Source organism: Musca autumnalis, unplaced genomic scaffold (assembly GCF_047663935.1).
Source record: "Musca autumnalis isolate F117 unplaced genomic scaffold, ASM4766393v1 scaffold_4, whole genome shotgun sequence".
NCBI lineage: Eukaryota > Metazoa > Arthropoda > Insecta > Diptera > Muscidae > Musca > Musca autumnalis.
Window position 1 is genome coordinate 128,996,964 of NW_027411977.1, and position 20,305 is coordinate 129,017,268.

Consider the following 20,305-nt stretch of genomic DNA (forward strand, 5'->3'; position numbering starts at 1 on the left):
AGCTAAAATTTTTAACCGAACTAACTGTAATTTGACATTTGAAGGTTGTAGTGGTCACCACACATCTGCATCAACAATTTTCAACATAGCCCCAATATAACGATACTACTCGATTTTCGGTACCTTGAGCATTTTACTTAAAATGGTCCATAGGTCCATGTTTTGGTATAGCCCCAAAACAAACCTCCCGATTTTCCGTACCTTAGCTTTATTTTTTGGACGAGCTTTCTGTAATTTAAAATTTAAAAGCTAACAAAAATTGTTCATTTAAGTTCATATTTTCGTATAGCCCACATACCTCCGAACTAGCTGTTAATGACATTTGAAGTTCCCACGTTATGTACCGATTCTCGGTATTTTGAGGATTCTTGCTACAATTTTTAACCGAATTAGGAGTTATTTGACATAAAAGGTTCCCATCAAAAACTGTCAACATAGGTCCATGTTTTATTATAACCCCTATATAACGGTACCTCCCAATTTCTAGCCCACCAAAAATTGTCAACATACATAGTTAGATATAGGCACCATAAAAAAGGGCCTACCGAATGAAACATTTTATGTACATTATCTGACATTTTAAAGTACCCACTTAAAGTTGGGGACAGGAATTAAAACTAATTATTCCATTTTAGTTCAGAATATTCTATGGTGGAGGGTATGAAAAGTTCGGCCCGGCCGAACTTAACGCTCTATTACTTGTTAATAATCAGAATGGTGGAATAATAGGTTCGCTATCATTTTCATTAGTCTTGTAATTGATTCCGATAGAAAAAATGATGTTCCTGACGTGTTTTTGGCATGATTGTAATTAATGCCCTTTGCAGGCAATTTGGATAGAATTTTCTAGTTTTTGAAGTTATTTTCCAAAAAATTATTAACTGTTATGTCTGGCGTACGTACAAACAATTTAATGATATTTGGAACGTCCTGTATCAGCCATATTACACTAGTCTTTAACGGCATTGTCCTGATAGAGGAAAAAATCAGGGTATAGAAAAAAAGTTTTCGCACGTTTCTTTGAAAATAGTTTTTAGGAACATTGTTAACAATGTCGTGATCATGTTTGCTTTCATAAAAGCAAACATTTCCACTCCCATTGTTGCCATTCAATCCAAACAATACTACTCCCTTCGACGAGTTTCATAAATCACTCCAATTCTTTTTTTCGGTGCGGGGGTTTTTTCAGGTCATCTCATATTTTCTTCGGGCGTTGTGTGGTATACAATTCATAGTTCGGATGAAAATCAGCATATCTGGCTTAAAATCGATATTTTACTTGTGGAAGAAGCCAACACACACCTAAATTTAAATAAACAAACTGTCGCTATCAAACCGCTTCGTAAGAAGTATTATTGTTTGGTCTTGTTTTTATAAAAGCAAACATGGTAAAAACATTGTAAACAATATTTCTGAAAACTATTTCCAAAGAATAGTGCAAAAATTTTTGCTATATGCCCTGATTTTTACCTCTATGAAGGCAACGCCGTTAAATACTAGTATAATGTAGGGCAAGCCTGGCTAATATAAGACTTTCCATATATCATTAGATTGTGTGTACGTAGTCTGGACATAACCCTTAATGATTTTTCATAGTCAATTTTTAGAAAATAACTTTAAAAACTAGATATTGCTAGCCAAATTACCTGCAATGGGACATTAATTACAATCATGCCAAAATTACGTCAGGAACATAATTTTTTCTATCGGAAGTAATGACAAAACTACTGAAAACGAAAGGGAACCTATTATTCCACCATTCTGACTACTAAAATGGCATAAAAATCCAACAATTAGGAAATTATTAATCGATTATTGTGGTGCATCATTTTTAATGCTCAATTTAAAAATGCACATTTTTATTTTTTTTTGAAAATTTAAGTATAACTGTACTGTAATCGGAATATTTTTGTATGACAACTTTTCAGCCTACAAAATTGTTTCTTGAATTGTTAAAAAATCTCAACTCGTTTCCAAGTTATCAACGTTTACATTTTTTATTTCAGTTTGCATCATTTTTAGTGACAGTCACTGTATGTCCCCCATATAACGGTACCTTCTAATCTTTGGAATTTTAATCATTTTAGCTAAATTTTTTTACCGAACTACCTTTAATTTGACATTTGAGGGTCATAGGTCCATGTTTAAGTATAGCCCCCCTATAAAGGTACTTCCCGATTTTCGGTATTTTGAGGACATTATCTTAATTTTTTGACTGGATTGCCGGTAACTTGACATTGGAGGTTCCCTGCAGTCGCGAAACTTCTCCATCAAACATTTTTAAAATAGGTTCATGTTTAGGTATATCCTGCATGTAACGGTACATCCCGATTTTCCGAATCTTGAAGGGTTTAGCCACATCTATGACAGAATTTGAAATTTGAGGTTCCATGCAGTCACGAAACTTATGGTCTGTTCGAGAACTCCAAGAATCTACTATTTTCGCTATTCTTTTTCGATAACATAAAGGAAAAAATGTTATCTTAGTAAAAATTAGTAGCTTCTTGCAGTTTCTGGAACAGAGCATTATTAACCTAAATTTGACAACATACATAGTTTCACGTTTAGTTATAGCCCCCATATAAACTTACCTCCCGATTTTTGGTGTTTTTTTACTGAATTTCCCTAACTTTATATTTGAAATTCCCCGCATTCACGAAACTTCTTCACCAAAAATTGCTAATATAGGTCCACGTTTAGGTATAGTCTCCTTATAACGGTGTCTACCGATTTTTGGTATTTTGATGGTTTTAGCTACATTTTTGACTGAACTACCCGTATGTGACATTTGATGTACCCTGCAGGCACGAAACTTATTCACAAGAATTGTTTTGTTTAGATATAGCACCCATATAACGGTACCTCCATATTTTCAATATTTTTATTTTTTTTTATATTTTTTTGAGGGTTTTAGCCACATTTTCTGAATTTGACATTTGCGTTTCCCTGTAGTCACGAAACTTCGCCAGCAAATATTGTCGACATACGTCCATATTTCTTTATAGCACCATACAACGTTACATCTCGATTTTAGGTCATTTCAGTATTTTAGCTAAATGTGTTGACCGAAGTACCTGTAATTTGACATACGGGTTTCGCGGTGGTCACAAAACTTCTCCCTATAAAACGGTAGCACCGATTTCATTTTTTTAGTTTTTATCCACATGTTTGGGCAAGATTGGATGTCCTGGGCCTGAGCTAGATCTCAAGAGTTGATGGAGAAAAACTGTTTGGAATGAAACAAAAGCCGTGTTCAAACATGGCTGGAGCGTAGGCTGCTTAATATTCTCAACCAGCGTGAAATGCTTCAGAGTATCAAAGTCTTCTGATAGGTCGAGCGCCACTAACACTGTTCTATCACAAGTATGTATTGTATTTTTTCTTTGTATTTTTTCAACAAGTAAGAACGGCGCACAATGGTTCAGGAATCGATTTTCCTGGCCAAAAATCAAAATTTTGTTTTGTCAAAGATATTTAATTTCTATATGGGATTCGATAGTAAACATATTGAAACTATGGAAACCAAAAAATTAGGACCAAATATTGGAAGGTGTGGGCGTGGCGTGCCCCTAAAGACGAGCATTTCCCCCATTTTTGGGAAATACGTCATTTTTGCAAATTTCTGGAGAAAGACGAAGCTATTTCTCTGAAACTATAACAGATATTGTGTTCATTATTTTTTTGTAAGGTAGGTAGGATTGTTGCCTTTAAAAATCGTTTTAGCAAATTACCGTAGCGTTTACACAACATGATCTATTTTATTTTTCCTCGGGTACTAAATTTTATGAAATTCCAAATTTAGTGGACTAGAACTTTTGTGGAACAACATGGAACAAAGTTCTGTTTTCACAGAAAGGTGCCCGAAAGTCTCCTCTTCCAGCCCATATATAATTTTTTCCCATCCCGTTCCGTCCGTTTAACACTTTTTTCAATTTATTGAAATTACATGGGTAAAAATGTGTATTTTTCTATACTGTTTCCATTTTAATTACAGTTTTTTGACACAAATTACAACTTTTTTGAGTATATGAGTTTTTATACGAGTTATATAAGTTTTATTTAAACCCAAGAAGAATTTTTTTAATTTTTGAAAAAAATTAAATTTTTTTGTAAATTTTTTTTTACAAATTGTTGAAAAAAATTTTTTTCGACATTTTTTCGAATTTTTTTTGTTTTTTTTTTTTTGGTAATTATTGTGTTTATTTGTTGGTGTTTGACCATCTTTAATACATAGGAAGATATAAAAACCACAAAAACACTCATATTTTGATGAAAAATAGTTAAAAAACTCAAAAGTTTCACTTTGACCTTAATTTTCTCTGCAACTACCAGACCGAACTTGACCACTTATAATTCGTCTGAAAGCTGATTGTGTTATCTGTCTAACAAAAAATTATGAATTATGAATATATCTCTATCCGTTCAAAAGTTACAGAATTTTGACCAGGAAAAAACGATTCTGAACCACTGTGCGGCGTTAAGTTCGGCCGGGCCGAACTTGTTATACCCTCCAACACGATTTGTATTGAAGTAAAATGGAAAAATTTCCCTTCGTGTATGAAGAAGAAAAAATTCCAAATTTCAGCAATTTCGGTAAAAATGTGGCTAATTTTCACAATAACCACATTCGGGAGGTACCGCTCTATGGAGGATATTATAAGACATGGACCTGTACCGATAAATTTCTGGGGGAAAGTTTAATACCCCCAACGAAGACTAAGTACCAAATTTCAGCAATTTCGGTGGATTATTGTGGCCACAACCTTTAAAATACCGAAAACCCGGAGGTACCGTTCTATAGGGACTATATGAAGGCGTGGACCTTAACCGACAAATTTCTGGGCGAAAGTTCTATACTCCCAACGAAGACTAAGTACTAAATTTCAGCCATTTTGTTGGATTATTGTGGCCATAACCTTCAAAATACCGAAAATCGGGAGGTACCGTTCTATGGGGGCTATATGAAGGCGTGGACCTATACCGACAAATTTCTGGGGGAATGTTTTATACCACCAACGACGTCACAGCACCAAATTTTAGCCATTTTGGTGGATTATTGTGGCCACAACCTTTAAAATACCGAAAATCGGGAGGTACCGTTCTATGGGGGCTATATGTAGGCGTGGACCTATACCGGAAAATTTCTGGGGGAAAGTTCTATACCCCCAACCAAGACTAAGTACCAAATCTCAGCCATTTCGGTGCATTATTGTGGCTACAACCTTCAAAATAGCGAAAATCGGGAGGTACCGTTCTATGGGGGCTATGTGAAGGCGTGGACCTATACCAAGAAATTTCAGGTGGAAAGTTTTATACACCCAACGATGACTAAGTACCAAATTTCAGCCATTTTGGTGGGATAATGAAGCTAAAACCTCAAAAATACCGAAAATCGGGAGGTATCGTTCTATGGGGGCTATATCAAAACGTGGACTGATATATCCCATTTTCAATACCAACCATCCTGGACGGACAGACGGACATGGTTAGATCGACTTAGAATTTTATGCTGATCAATAATATATGTATATATATATACTCGATCGAATCGAATGTCGTAATTAGGCCCCTGAATTGCTTATGCATTCATTCTCTATAAATGGACTCATCAATAAGAAGTAGATCGCATAACACGAGTATTGAACAAAAATTAAAATGGTGACGCACAATGATGTAACATAACTATCCCTAGTTCCTTCTGACATGTTCGTGGAATTTTTCTTATTTAAAAAAGTCAGTAATATTGTAATATAAGCTAAATTACACCTGTATCAGAGTTATATGCAATGACTTATTAAATTGTACATACATACATCAGGGACGTAGCCAGGATTTCATTTCGGGGGGGGCCCACCTGACCAAAATTTTGAAAGTTCATGTTAGCGAAAATGTCTTATTTAGCAAAGATGTAAACCTTATTTTAGACTTATTTTACTGATGAAATCATTTTCATTATTATTTTTTAATTCAAATGGTGTAAGACTTCTGGGCCAATTGTATCTTGTTTTTAGGACTTTTTGACAATATGTCACAGTTAATATATGGTAAAAACAATGAATATATTAATAATCCCATATATTTTTGGGCGTATCATTTATCAAATAATTCACAACTACAGTGAATGTTATGAAATTCAGTCTTACTTCGGTAAGACCAAAAGAAAGCGAATACAATCGGAGACCCTTAGAAATATCATAACATTTAATTTTCAAATATCTTAACATTATAATTTTCAAATATATGCAAAAATCCTATGTCTACTTATCACAAAGAATTTCTGAAGGCCGAGAACTAATGCTTAGCAATAGTTAGTCTATCCATCAAGAAATTCTAGCACCTAATCGCTGTTATCTAAACGACAAATTCTGTCGCCAAATCGTGCATCTGTCAATAGACTAATTTTGGCGTCCAATCGTCGGACTTCACTTATAGAAGTTTTGGTTTCCTATCCTGGATCTTCTCATAAATTGATCAGGAACAAGGGAAACTCTGGAATCCAGTCTTAAATTCTTTTAAAATGAAATTATGTCGCCCAATCCAAGGTCTGTACCTGTATACATTCTTTTAGCAAAAATCCATAAACACAATTTTTCCCAATCTAAATTTTTTTTACTCTCAACCTTTAGCCAAAATGTGCCTCATCGAAATAATGGCTTTAGGGCCAAAGTGTGTTTGGAAGAAATCTGTTTTAGAAAACTTGGAGTCGACTTAGCTATGTCCGTACGTCTGGGTAGCTGCCTGGAGAGCACGATAATTCTCAAACAGATCAACCGATTCGGTCCAAAATTTGGCCTTCGTGATATTTTCAGCGAAGTGCAGTTTAAGACCTCCCTGGATAAGCTGTGTAAGTTTAAGACCTCAATGGTCATGGCTTCACTCTATGCTAATAATTTAGTTATAAATAAAAATATGAAATAAATAAATTAATAAATAAAAGAACTCTCTGGAAACGCTTTGCTTTTTTGCAACAAGTTTTTTAGAGAAATTGGCCCGAAAGCCGTAAAGAACACCTAAGGCAATCATGTGTAGTGGCTAGTGCGCACGACAACTTTCGAACCGGATACTGCGTTGGTCCAAACTTTGTTTATCGCAATATTTCAGCGAGCCTTATATATACAAAATTCGAAGACGGTGCTTTTCGGTATATTTCTTCTGCTATTTTAGTAATATTTTTCCCAAACATAGTTTTTGCTCGAAAATGAGCAATACTGGGGTACCTCCCTCACAAACCTTCAAAATAGTGGTTTAAGGGCAGTTTAAGGTCTATTTGAGGATCTTTAGAAATTTATACTGAAGGCATTCCTTGTGTTTATTGTATTATCCTTGTATTATGTTTTTCGTGGGCAAGTCCATATTTCCTGACATAAGGGTCTAAAGGTGAAAATTATACTGTGGCGAACTGAAATGACTGGTGGGCGCAATATCTTTTAAAAGGAATGGCTCCCAAAATGAACTATGTCGATCCGGTCCATTTCTCCATACCTACTCCGCAACACTCGGATCAATGATACAAATCCATATTTTGTTTGCAAGTTCATACTAGCTGTGTAGGCGCTATTCGATCTGTCTATAGATGAAAGTTTTAATTCACTCAGGTTCAGGGTATATTCCTATCCACAAAGTCGAATGGTACTTGTTGAGATTTTGACGAAGAAGAACCTGTTTCCGATCAGTTTTTAGATTTCGTTTGTCATCACAAAATCCTTTACCGAAGGAGGAAAAATTAATATTTCTAGAAATGTGCATCCATTGAAAGCACTTCCCAAAATACAATTGCTATGGTTTTCTATGACGTTTTCTTCTGGTTTTATTCAAAGAGTAATCGACAGAAAATCCCTGAAGATGAAATTCATTGTAATTTTGAAATATTGGAAATAATATGTAATAAATCAATATATATGTATATAAAGTAGAAAAATGTTTGTACGTTTGTTTGTTTATTTGAAGTTTATGGACTCAAAAACCGCTGAGTCCATAAACTATAGAATGGTAACAGATAATGTCTCCAAATTTTGGATGTCAGCACAAATTTGGTCAAGAAATAAATTTGCTAAATTATATTGAAATCGGTTCAGATTTGGATATAGCGCCCATATACATATATTTTCGGCCGATTTGATGTATTTTATGCATTTAGCATGCTATATATTTCCAATTTCAATGAAATTTGGAATGTGTGGCAAAATTAGGTCTAGAAATAAATTTTCCAAATTATATTGAAATCGGTTCAGATATATATTTTCCCATATATATTTTCGTCCGATTTCATGTATTTGATGCACCAAACAAGCTTTATATACCCGATTTTAATAAAAGTTGGAATGAGTGGCGAACATTGGCCTACAAATAAATTTGTCAAAATATATTTTACCTTATTCGGGATAGCAAAGCGTACCGGGTTCAGCTAGTAAAATATAAACATTGACCTCAAGCTCAATAATCCTGATTTTATTAACATTCGAAAGGTCGAACAAAACATAAAAATTCTACAGAAAAATAATAATAAAGAATTTGTAATTTTTATGAATTTCAAAATAGTTTATTATATAAACGTGTTAGATAAAATATACAAACACTTAAAACCATAAGGATTAAGCAACGGTTTTATATTTTCTTGTTGAATTTCTCATTTAAAAATTTTCAAAAATAAAATATCGCAAAAATGTTATTTTTTGTGGAAAGTATTGGACGTAACATGTTACAAACGTTCAATAAATACAAATAAACTTTTTGTTCTTAACTCAGTAGCACTAACAGTCAGCCTAAAATTCCCATTGAACGTTTAAACAAAAGCCTAACTTGTTCATTATTTTTATATTTTCAAATATGTTGGACAATAAGTATACCAATGTAGTAGTTAAATAATTCTCTGCAAAACCTCCAATTACTTTACATATTTCTTGAACAATTTAAAACAGTACTTTTTATATGTAACATAAGCTAATATCCTATGGGAACTAAAATCATTTCGGGGGGGGGCCCGGGCCCCCCGGGCCCCCCCCCCCCCCTGGCTACGTCGGTGACATACATACATACATACATACATGCATACATACATACATCATACATACATACATTTGTGTAACTCGAACCAAAACGCAATAGTCTACGTATTTGCAATGTGTGCGCTCGTTCGAATGCAATTTCATTTTCTTAATGTCTCTCGAGTGTATTACACAAATCCAGGCAAGCGAAAAAAATGATTTTTCAACTGACAATAATAGCAAACAGAAGTGCCTGGAGAATGGATGATGTCTGTGCTTCTTCAATTTATAGTGTTGGGACCAAGGATACTCAAATTATTAAAAAAAGGAATTGCTTGGTAATGATACTTGAAGTCATCAAATTGTACACTTAAATGGATGTTCTGTAAATGCAAGTAGACAATAACTATGCGTAGATTATTTGTTAGTGCAAATAGATACGCAATACGCAATCTTATGAGTCATAAATTATTATGTTTTGTAATGATTTCAATTTCATGTTCATAAAGGTCTCTCGAGTGCCTATCGTAAATGGAATCCCATCATAGACACAAAATGTTGCGGATTTAAGACTCTCACATTTTTCAAATATATTCACATACTTCGATACATGTATGCCGACGTGCAAATTCTAGGTATTGCAGTTATATGTATAAATGTTATCTTAAATTGGGCAGCTCTATGTTTGGCACCCCATTTGGACGTCGATGAAATTGAGGTCCCAGATCAATGGGTTACAAAACAAGAAGTAAGAACGGTGCACAGAGGTTCAGAATCGTTTTTCCTGGTCAAAATTATATAACTTCTGAACTGATAGAGATATTTTCATAATTTTTTTGTTAAACATATAACACAATCAGCTTTTCGGTGACAAAACGATGATATTCGGTCTAGTAGTTGCTGTGGAACTCATTGTTTAAATTTTGAGTGTTTTCATATCTTGTATCAAAATACGAGTTTTTATAAAAATAAAAAATATTAAAAAAATATTTATTTTTAAATTTAAATTTTTTCCAAAATTGAAAAAATTAAATTATTTTTTTTTTATTTTTGCCTTATTAAGGCGAAGGTCATTTATAGTGATATTTAATTAATTCTCTTTCGAGTTGAGCTGTTAGACCTTAGATATACATTGAAAAATTAGGAGTCTACCGAAGTCCCACGCATCCAACCATTACGCTACGTGTCACGGGTGGTTAAGCCGATCTTCAGGCGTATTAGGATGTTGTTTTTGTGGCAGACGAAGGCAAAGCTTGGTAACTAGTATATATATCGCATTTCATTAGATAAATGCATATGCGAAATTATGTCAGTTAATTGAAACTCCAAACTTTTCCTATAGTCCTGCTTGGTAATCCCATTTTTCAATGTTCACAAATACTATGGTAAGTTTTATTCCTACGTCATTAGTAATTGCTCCTCTATATCAGAAGATTTGTTTTTGATCATCAATTATTGTCTACTAAAGTTTTGACAAGTTGATAGTGGCTCAGAACGCTAAGACGCCGGCAACCTTGACACTCAGTTGTCGGAGACCCAGGTTCGAATCCCAGCCTGGCTCATGCTGGAATTATTTTTTTATTTTTGCCTTATTAAGGTGAAGGTAATTTATAGTGATATTTAATTAATTCTCTTTCGAGTTGAGCTGTTAGACCTTGGATATACAATGAAAAATTAGGAGTCTACCGAAGTCCCACGCATTCAACCATTACCCTACGTTTCACGGGTGGTTAAGCCGATCTTCAGGCGTATTAGGATGTTTTTTTTTTTTTTGTGGCAGACGAAGGCAAAGCTTGGTAACTAGTTATATCGCACTTCTTTAGATAAATGCATATGCGAACATTGAAAAATGGGATTACCAGGCAGGACTAAAGGAAAAGCTTTGTCTTCGTCTGCCACAAAAACAACATCCTAATACGCCTGAAGATCGGCTTAACCACCCGTGAAACGTAGCGTAATGGTTGGATGCGTGGGACTTCGGCAGACTCCTAATTTTTCAATGTATATCTAAGGTCTAACAGCTCAACTCGAAAGAGAATTAATTAAATTATTTTTTGTTAAAAAATTAAAAAATTCTCCTTGTATTTCATTAAACACATAAAAATTGGTATATTTTAAAATTTGTTTGTGTTAAAAGCTATAATTAATATGGGAAACGGTATGGAAAAACACACATTTTTCACATGTAATTTCAATAAAATTTAAAAAGTGTTATACGAGGGCTGAACGACAACTATCGGGCCTAACAATTAAAATGCGATTATTTACCATCAAAACAGTTTTATTGTTTTCTTAAGTAGCCTCCAGCATGATTTATACGCTTTTTCATGCGGTCAAACCAATTGAAAATCCCCTTTTCCACTTTTAGACACCTCCAAAACATGGTTTTTGAACGCTTTTTTAGCATCTTCTGGCTATGAAAATCGTTGACCATTGATTGCATTGACATGATGCAGAATGATTCGTCTTCTCCTGTACGTTTTTCGAATTTCTCAAGAGACTTCTGGCAAACAAATTGTATTGTACCACTCCGAATTAACCGTCCTACCATTTGCTTTGAAGTGCTTCTTACATGAACAACTTTCGTTGGATTTGGCTCGATTTCGAAGACCTAAACGGTCGATTCCTGTTTTGTTTTGGGCTCCAAAGCATAGATACAAGATTCGCCGTCTGTGACGATCTAATAAACGTCGTTTGAAGTAGAACAATCGTCTTTATTCAGATTTGTTTGCACCAATCCACAAGAGCCTCTTTTTGAGCCATTGTCAAATTTTGCTGGATCTAAAGAGAAAAATCCTCTTTTGCTGCCAGATGTTCATGCAATATGAATGTTAGTTGGTAGAAGAAATGCCCACGGATGCCTCTATCTTACGGTATATAACATGGCGATCTTGCATTATCCGTTCACGCACGCCTTAATTTTTTTTTTTTTCTGGCACAACGGCCGATTTTGGGCGACCCTCACGACCTTCGTTTTTTGGCTACTGTCGGCCACGTCTGAATTTATTAAACCAGCTATAAAATGGCCCTTTATCAACATACAATGATTTAATTTGATCGATGCACTCTTGCCGTGATTATCCGCGTCGAAAGTAGTGAAAAATGATCGGGCGAAAATGTTCACAAGTAAATTCCATTTTTTTGCAAACTTGTTTTTTGGAGTCAATGTAAACAACACAACACAAGGTCGTATGACAAACGGTCCTGAGTACGTATTGGCTAAAAACTGTCAAAAAAGAAAAAAAAAATAATTAAATGGCGCCTGACAACACGCGGTGTTGTCTAGGCCAGATAGTTTTCGTGCAGCCCTCGTAGTATAAACGGACTTAAAGAATTGGGGTTTTGACCAGGAAAATAGATTTCTGAACCTTGTCTTCATTGAGATATTCTGGCTAATACCTTCAAAATACAAAAAATCGGGAGGTACCGTTCTGTGGGATATATATCAAAACGTGGCATATACAGACAAATTTCTGGGGAACAGATTTTGTAGCCCCAAAGAAGACTAAATAACACTTAGGTGAGAATGTACCTGAAGTCTTCAAAATACCAAAAATCGAGAGGTAACGTTTTATAAGGGCTATATCAAAACGTGGCCCTATACTGAAAAATTTTTGTGGGGAAAGTGTTGTAGCACCAAAAAAGAGTAAAAAACAAATTTCAAATAGCGAAAATCTGGAGGAACCGATCTTTATCAAAACGTGGACCTACACAGATAAATTTCTTGATTGACAAATTTCTACCGAATTTCGGCCATTTCGGTGAGATAATGTGGCAAAAATCTTCAAAATACCGAAAATCGAGAGTACGGTATTATTAAAACCATATTAAAACATGGACCGATATAACCCAAGCCAAATAAGAAAAAAAAACCGAATAAGGAAAAGAAACAGTCTATGTTCTCTAAAGTTGTCACAACTAATGAGCAAACAGAAACCATTCGACTCAGGTGCAAACTCGAGCAGACGAAATAACGATGGGCTCTTCCGAAGAACAGCTTCCTGATGCAAAGAAGCATACGCTCTCACAGCCGGTCCATTCGTCTGCATCGTTTGCTTCAGTGACGAGAAAGGCTAATGAGAGGGTCGCTGTTGAAGGGATCAAAATCTCTTCAATAAGTCCATATTTTTGGAAGTCCTGTAAGTCTGCGATGGCGACTGTCATTGGTTGCTAGGGGGTGGTCGTCTTAGGGATATCCTAATCTCGGACGTGGTTGAACAGAGTAATGTGCGGCTCAGTCAGGCTGCTCTTTACAGGTGAGAACAAGGGATCGGCAGACCAAGGGATTGGCTCGCTTTGGGAAGGCAGCAATCTGCAGTTGTACCTCTGGATGAGATAGCATGTGGGATGGTGACATCAGTATGGGTCCCACGTCTTTCAATGGAGCTAGTTGAGAAACAGAACAGCGGTCTTGAGATGGGGAAGTGGAGGATTCTCAAATTTTCATCGGTCATCAAATTTTCCACCGATAAGTCTGGAGAGGACTCGAGAAGCACCAATAAGTAGATAGCAGCAAAAAGCCTGGCCGAACTTGTTATACCCTCCACCACGAGTTGCTTTGACGTAAAATGGAACAATTAGTTTCCTTTTCTTTATGAAGAAGAAGCAATTTCAAAATACCGAAATTCTATGGGGGCTATATCAAAACTTCGATCTATACCAACAAATTTCTAGCGGAAAGTTTTTAGACTGAAAGAATACTAAATACCAAATTTCCGAAATTTCGGTGAAACCTTCTATGGGGGATATAGGAACCCGCGGAATGATAATTCTCTACTGGAATATTTTATAACCCCATGGAAGACTAAATAAAAAATTTCAGTCATTTCGGTGGGATAGATCGGAAGATAGCGTTCTATGGGGGCTATATTAAGGCGTGGGCCTGTACCGACAAATTTGTGGGGAAAGTTTCATATCCCCAACGGAGACTAAGTACCAAATTTGAAGGCGGGGATTTATACCCACAAATTTCATTTGGAAAGTTTTATACCCCAAATGAAGACTAAACACCAAGTTTCAATAATTTCGGTGCTATATTGACAACAAAATTCTGGGTTTTATACCCCACGAAGACTAAGTACGAAATTCAGCCATTTCAGTGTGTTAATGAAGCTAAAACCTTCAAAAGACCGGAAATCGAGTGGTACCGTTCTATGGGGGCTACATTAATACGTCGACCGACTTATCCCATTTGCAATACCAAACATCCTAGGAGTAATAGAAATTTCTATACCAAATTACAAAGCTCTATCTTAAAAATTGCGAGCTGTATCTTGATTTCAAAAGACGAACGGAAAGACGGACATTGTTATATCGACTTAGAATTTTACCCTGATCAAGAATATATATACTTTATAGGGTGCCCGAGAAATATTTCGATGCGTTACAAACGGAATGACAAATAGAATTATACAAATAGAATTATAGAATTATTATGGTGGAGGGTATAATAAGGTGAGCGGACTAAGCAGCAAGACCTACTATACACAGTATATTCGCCGCCTCGAATGGGGACAAGTGAAGGTGACATCAGCACAATACGGATACGGAAGGTCACGCAGCAGATGATGGATGAACTGGGGGCATAGGCTTGGCCTTTTTTCGAAGTGATGCTAATGACCACCACCTCCACTTTGACATTTCACGTTGAGTGATTAATTTTTTTTTTGGCAGGAGCTGATCCCTAGAGATGGACAGTGGGTAAATACCTAATGGGAAATACCCGGTAAATTGGGTTAATACCGGGTAAATACCCATTTGTGGGTATTTATTTCGGTTTTTACTATATTGAATCGCAACTTCTTACACCCAATTCCTGGGTTTAGGTTATGAAATCTTTTCAAAATAGAGTGTTTAACCATACTTTAAACATGTGAGTAAATACTTGGATACATACCCGAGTTTTTACCCAAATGTTGGGTAAAAACTCTTTAACTGCCGAAACAATTAACGTAGGGTGCCAAAATTTGGCTGAAATCTTTTTTATATTAACTGAACTTCTAGTATTGAAAAATTTATGTAATTTGGCACAGTGAGTTGTCAATATATATAAGACATCCTTGCAAAAAATTTTCAACGTAGGTCTATGTTTTCTTGTAGCCCCATGTACGGGTACCCCGATTTCGAGTATTTTCCCAAGCATTGCGTAAAAACTATTTATCTGCCGAGCCATTAAGCCTCTGCGTCTACGTAGGTTTAAATACTGCAGTGACACAAATGTCAGGCTAAAGTAATTGGCCAACGTTTCTGCTACAATCTGGCACTGACGTCAAATGTTCTTGCCACAACCACATTGTCTCCCATAATTAATGTTCAAATTGATGTGATCATAAGTTTCGAATATATAGCGTTTAAAAGAACATGGGGAAGGTGTCCCACTTCCTCCGAAATCCATAAAAATATACATTTCCACGGAAAACCTTGAACATTTTCTGAAAATTTCATGAAAAACTGTTCAGTAATTTTGGAGATATAACAGCTCCCAAAGAAGTGAAAAAGTGATGCAATTACCAACGAACGGCATTTGAGTTTTATTTATGAAGATTAATGTTATTGTGTATGTGTGGTGGTTTTAAAAAATTGATGACGGATTTTTTATGCGGCACCCCTAATGTGTTTAGTTATGTTGGATTTTAAGATTGCCAAAGTTTGAGTACAATCGGATTATGTTTACACATGCCACTGGGGCCTCAAAGTTTCCATGGGCCCTATATATAGCTGATATTAAAATCTGACCCAATTTTCAAAATTTTTTGGCCAAAGAAATGAACTGGTAATTTTTTCATCGATTGGACAATAAATGTGGTCTGTAGAGCGATTTCGTGAAAATTCGCCTTTGGCTCCATACAAATTACTATGGAAATTTTGAGGCCACAGTGGCACGTGTTAACATATTCCGATTGCACTCAAATTTCCAAATTTCCCTTTGAGTTAAAACCAGTCTAATGTGTAATTGTGTGCTCGCGGTCATTTGACACTATCCCAAGGCTGAGGGAAATTAACATCATATATTTTTAGAATTTTGTGAAACGAAATCATTTAAAGTGCGTCTGTAAACACTCGTCCCTTGTCGCTTTATAAAAATAACATTTTATATTAAATAGTGTAAAATGTAGGATGTCAAATTGTTGACCAAGTTCTCCTAACAAATTATTCCCTTCCGGTGGATACATCTAAAGCAGGGCTACGCTTTTTCGCAAAAACAATACTATGTGAGTACAGTGTACATGAACAAAAACAAACCAACAACAGCATCTGATTGTTGTTCTTCCACCCAAATATACACACATGATTTTGTTTTAATGGCGTTAATGTGGGCGCCACTGCTCTAAGATTTGATTATCGCAAAGCAAATAGCTAATGTGTGTGCGTTTTTTCCTTTAAATTTTTAATTAATAATACAAAAACCACTATGCTTGGAAAACATAAATTTGGTTTCACTCTTTTTTTAATTAAACTTGTATGAAGTTATTTGTACCCTTGAATTTTGTAAAGCTTATAACAGTTATTACGCCTGAATAGTTAATTTCTATAAAATTATGCGTATAACCACAACACTTAATTGTTTGTCATGAACTTTAGTTTGTAAATTTATCTGAAATAAGGAAATCTGATAATAAATGCAACACAGGCTACGTATGTAGGTTTAATATATGTAACAAACATATGTATTTTTAATTAATAACAATTTGTACAATTTATATACTTCCCCACCATTTCACTCAGATTATTTTGAGTTGAAGAAATATATGATATTGCTGAACAAGTATGTAAAGGTTATAACAGAGACGAGTAGTACGATTCTCTAACTCATTTTTTTGGGTTACCGACAAAAATCGGTAAAATTAAAACGCAAAATTATGAATGAAAAGTTCATATAAAATTTACAACACTCTTGATATCGTTAGAACTTTGCGACAGCTTTTTATTCGACGCTAACTTACGGAAAAATATCAGTAATTACCGAAATTATGAGCATTTTAATTTTACCGACAATTGTCGGTAACTAAAAAAATGAATTAGAGAATCGCACTAGAGGGCGTCTATGTAACAACCGACACCACGCCATATACAAAAGCTTCGAAATCAAGATAGAAAACTGAGAAATTTTGTTACAACTGTGGTCTCCTGTCGTAGAACGATCTCCCTCCTCTGACTCAACAATTAAGGAATGAAAATTACGTTGGACTTATAACGGATAACTGCAGAATCAGATCTCGAACTTCGAAATGGGATGACAGTGGTATTGACTACTGCAGGCTATGTTAAGATGCAGAAGAGATAGAGACTATCGAACATCTACTTTATTGTTGTTGTAACAGGGTTTATAATTGTGTGTTTGCATGTTCGTTCTTCTGCTCAATTTGGCTCTGGATCTATTCCCAGTTCCAGGAAAGTGGCTGCTTCGATGAGAAGTAACCACAGATCTACTGGAGTTAGATGAGTAGGTTTGGCGGGGCAGTTGAAAAGGTGCAGTGTGTCGTGCGGGCTCATGACGCATATTGGGCAAATGTCTTGCACGGCGCGATCGGTGTCCGCCTAATAAGAATTTAGGATACTGCAATATCCCAAGGGTAATTGAGCCAAAATTACTCGCTCCTCAGCTGCAATAGATGTGGGATGTACTCCGAGCACTTTATTCACATTTAAGGTAACATCCAAGCAAGTACTGCAACGAAAACATCTCATTGTGTTGCTGTACTGGAATAATCTTTGCCTACTCATGTAGATTGTCCACTGAAGACATGAAGAGGCACCCTGTTGCTGTTCTCAGGGCGGCATTTTGACAGGTTTGAATCTCTTTCCAATGCGTATCAACTAAATTCGGGGACCAAAGTGGCGCCGCATAGCTTACACAGACGGATCTATCGCGTTATATGTGGCCAACAAGGTTTCTTTATCTGCACCCCAAGTGCTGCCGGCTGGGGACTTAAGGACCTTGCTTCTGCATTTCAGTTTGTCGAAGATAACTGCGGCATGCGCGGACGACGTGAACCTAGTGTAGAATTTTGGGACAGTTTGTGGTCGGAATACTGCTACCATCGACCACGACATTTAACTCTCTTCTATACTGCGCCGCCCATGTCGTGAACTGAGTGGCCGTAGATTTAGTGGCGGATACCAGCATATTCCCCGCGTGAAAAAATGTGGTAAGATCGGCTAAATATGAGTTCAGTCTCTCACAGTTGTCATCAGGGTAGGTACCTGACGCCAGGTCCGCATCAGCGTTCGTAAAAATACTTCAAAAATAGTTTCCAATGGTTTCGTTTCGTATTTTCCATAGGAACAATGCAAAACGAAACATAACCCACGTTGGCCGAGCTCGATGTTTAGTTTCGTTTTGTTTACATCCGTGAGTGCGAACAAAACGAAAAGCGAAAAGTTCTCAACTCCGCAACAGCAGATAAAAAACCAAATAGTACTTTTGAGAACGAAACGATTCAGAGAAACTCAAAAGTTTGTGGCTTTGAGCGATTCGTACGGGAATCGTTTTGTTTGTTTACGTTCATTGATCCGTATACAGGAAAGGTAGAGGTTAAACAGTTCCGGAGATATCACCCCACCTTGGGGAACTTCCTGTTTCACTCTACGGAGTTTGGGCTTGTTGTTCCTGAATTCCACGTACGACTGCACTCCACACATATAATTGATTATCCAATGTTTTAGACATGGCCGGAGGGTTGTCTGCTCAGTGTCCTCAAACAGAATGGAGTGCCTGACAGTATCAAAGGCTTTTGATAAGTCAAGCGCCACTATCACCGTTATATCACACGGTCTTTCCTAGTTGAGTCCTCGACAAATATATGTGGAGATGGCGTGCAGCGCTGTTGTCGTGCTGTGCTTGCGGAATCCATGCTGATGATCGGCAACTAGTTAGCTATTTCTGACGCTGGGAAGGACTAAGGCCTCAAGAGTCCTTGCTACAGGAAAAAAAAGCAAAATCGGCCTGTTCGATTCACTTTTGCTGGCATCCTTGCCTAGCTCCAGTAGCGGGATCACCCTGCTCATTTTCCAGACTTCGGGAACAATGAGAGTGGCTAGCAACAGGTTGAGAACTTTAGTGAAATACTCCACTTGCGGTTCATCCAGCTGCTTCAGCATTACCATGGAGATTCCATCAGGGCCCAACGCTTTGGATGACTTAGCGTTCCTGATGGCATTTGCAACATCATCCATTGTAAACTGTGGTGGTTCATCTTCGGGCGGAATTGATCTGAGCGACATAGTACTCTTCTCTTCGCCCTGCCACTACCGGGGTGCTCGACAAACTGTCGATTGAAATAACTTGCGCACCTCCTCGGGTCAGTCAACGCAACGTCGCCAAACGTGTCTGAGGTCCTATCTTCCCTGCTTTCGGGGTTCGAGAGTGACTTAATCGAGACCAATGTTGCAACTCTTCAGATGATTTAACCACTTGTTTCGCTTATGTTCGCCGACCAGCCTGTTAACTTCCAGTGTCAGCTTCCTGACTCTGGGGTCGTCGGGGTTGGTTCGACGAAGCTCATCACGCTCATTTGCTAATCCCGCCTCCTCTGCTGGGAAGTTTGGTCTTACTTCGGGTATTCGACCAGCTGTTATATGGCGAGCGGCTGTAGCAGTGATGATGTCTCGGAACGCCCTTTCCGCTACCCGAACATCAGAAGGTTTGGGCAGTTCTCTAAAGCGGTGATTGGTGAACTCTCTGAAACCTGGCCAATCAGCATTCTTATGATTGATTAATGTGGAGCATTCAGAGGTGATGAAATCGGGTCGTCTGCTTATGAAGACAATTATGGGAAGATGGTCTTCTTCAAGGGAACTGACGGGCTGCCAGGTAACGTCGGTGACACGATAGTTATGTCTGGAGAACTGTGACACTCTCCTCTAATTCTGGTAGGAGCGTCTCATTGACCGAGCAAAACGTACACGAGGACAGAATGCCACATCTCATGATGCGCATTAAAGTCCTCCAAGACCAGACGATTATGACCTTCCAAAAGCTTGCAAATGTTAGGCTTGTAATCTACCTTGTAGGCGCCCCTTGTTGCAAACAAGAAGACACAGAATACTACGTAACATAAATCCCATTATCATTTTCACTTTCCTAAGCACTTATCCTGGCTTGGCAAAGGTTCAAAACTATTAAAAATTTTTCTTTTATCTATTTCTAGTAAAGCCATCCATCAACAACACTGCTACACCTTGGAAATCTACTCTTCTTCATTTGGAACTCAACGAGCAGTATCCACAATTGCATCATCAACACTATCTCATCTCCTTCAGCAATTCATTGAGCATCAACTCTTAATATTCTATGGTCATCCCTTGGTAATCATCTTTAC

General features: G+C 36.8%; 1 protein-coding gene across 1 annotated transcript in view; it reads right to left on the reverse strand.

Moving 5' to 3' along the window:
* The window catches only part of LOC141402657 (adenylate cyclase type 6), a 555,913-nt gene that overhangs the window by 353,215 nt on the left and 182,393 nt on the right, over positions 1 to 20,305 (reverse strand). The window lies entirely within an intron of this gene.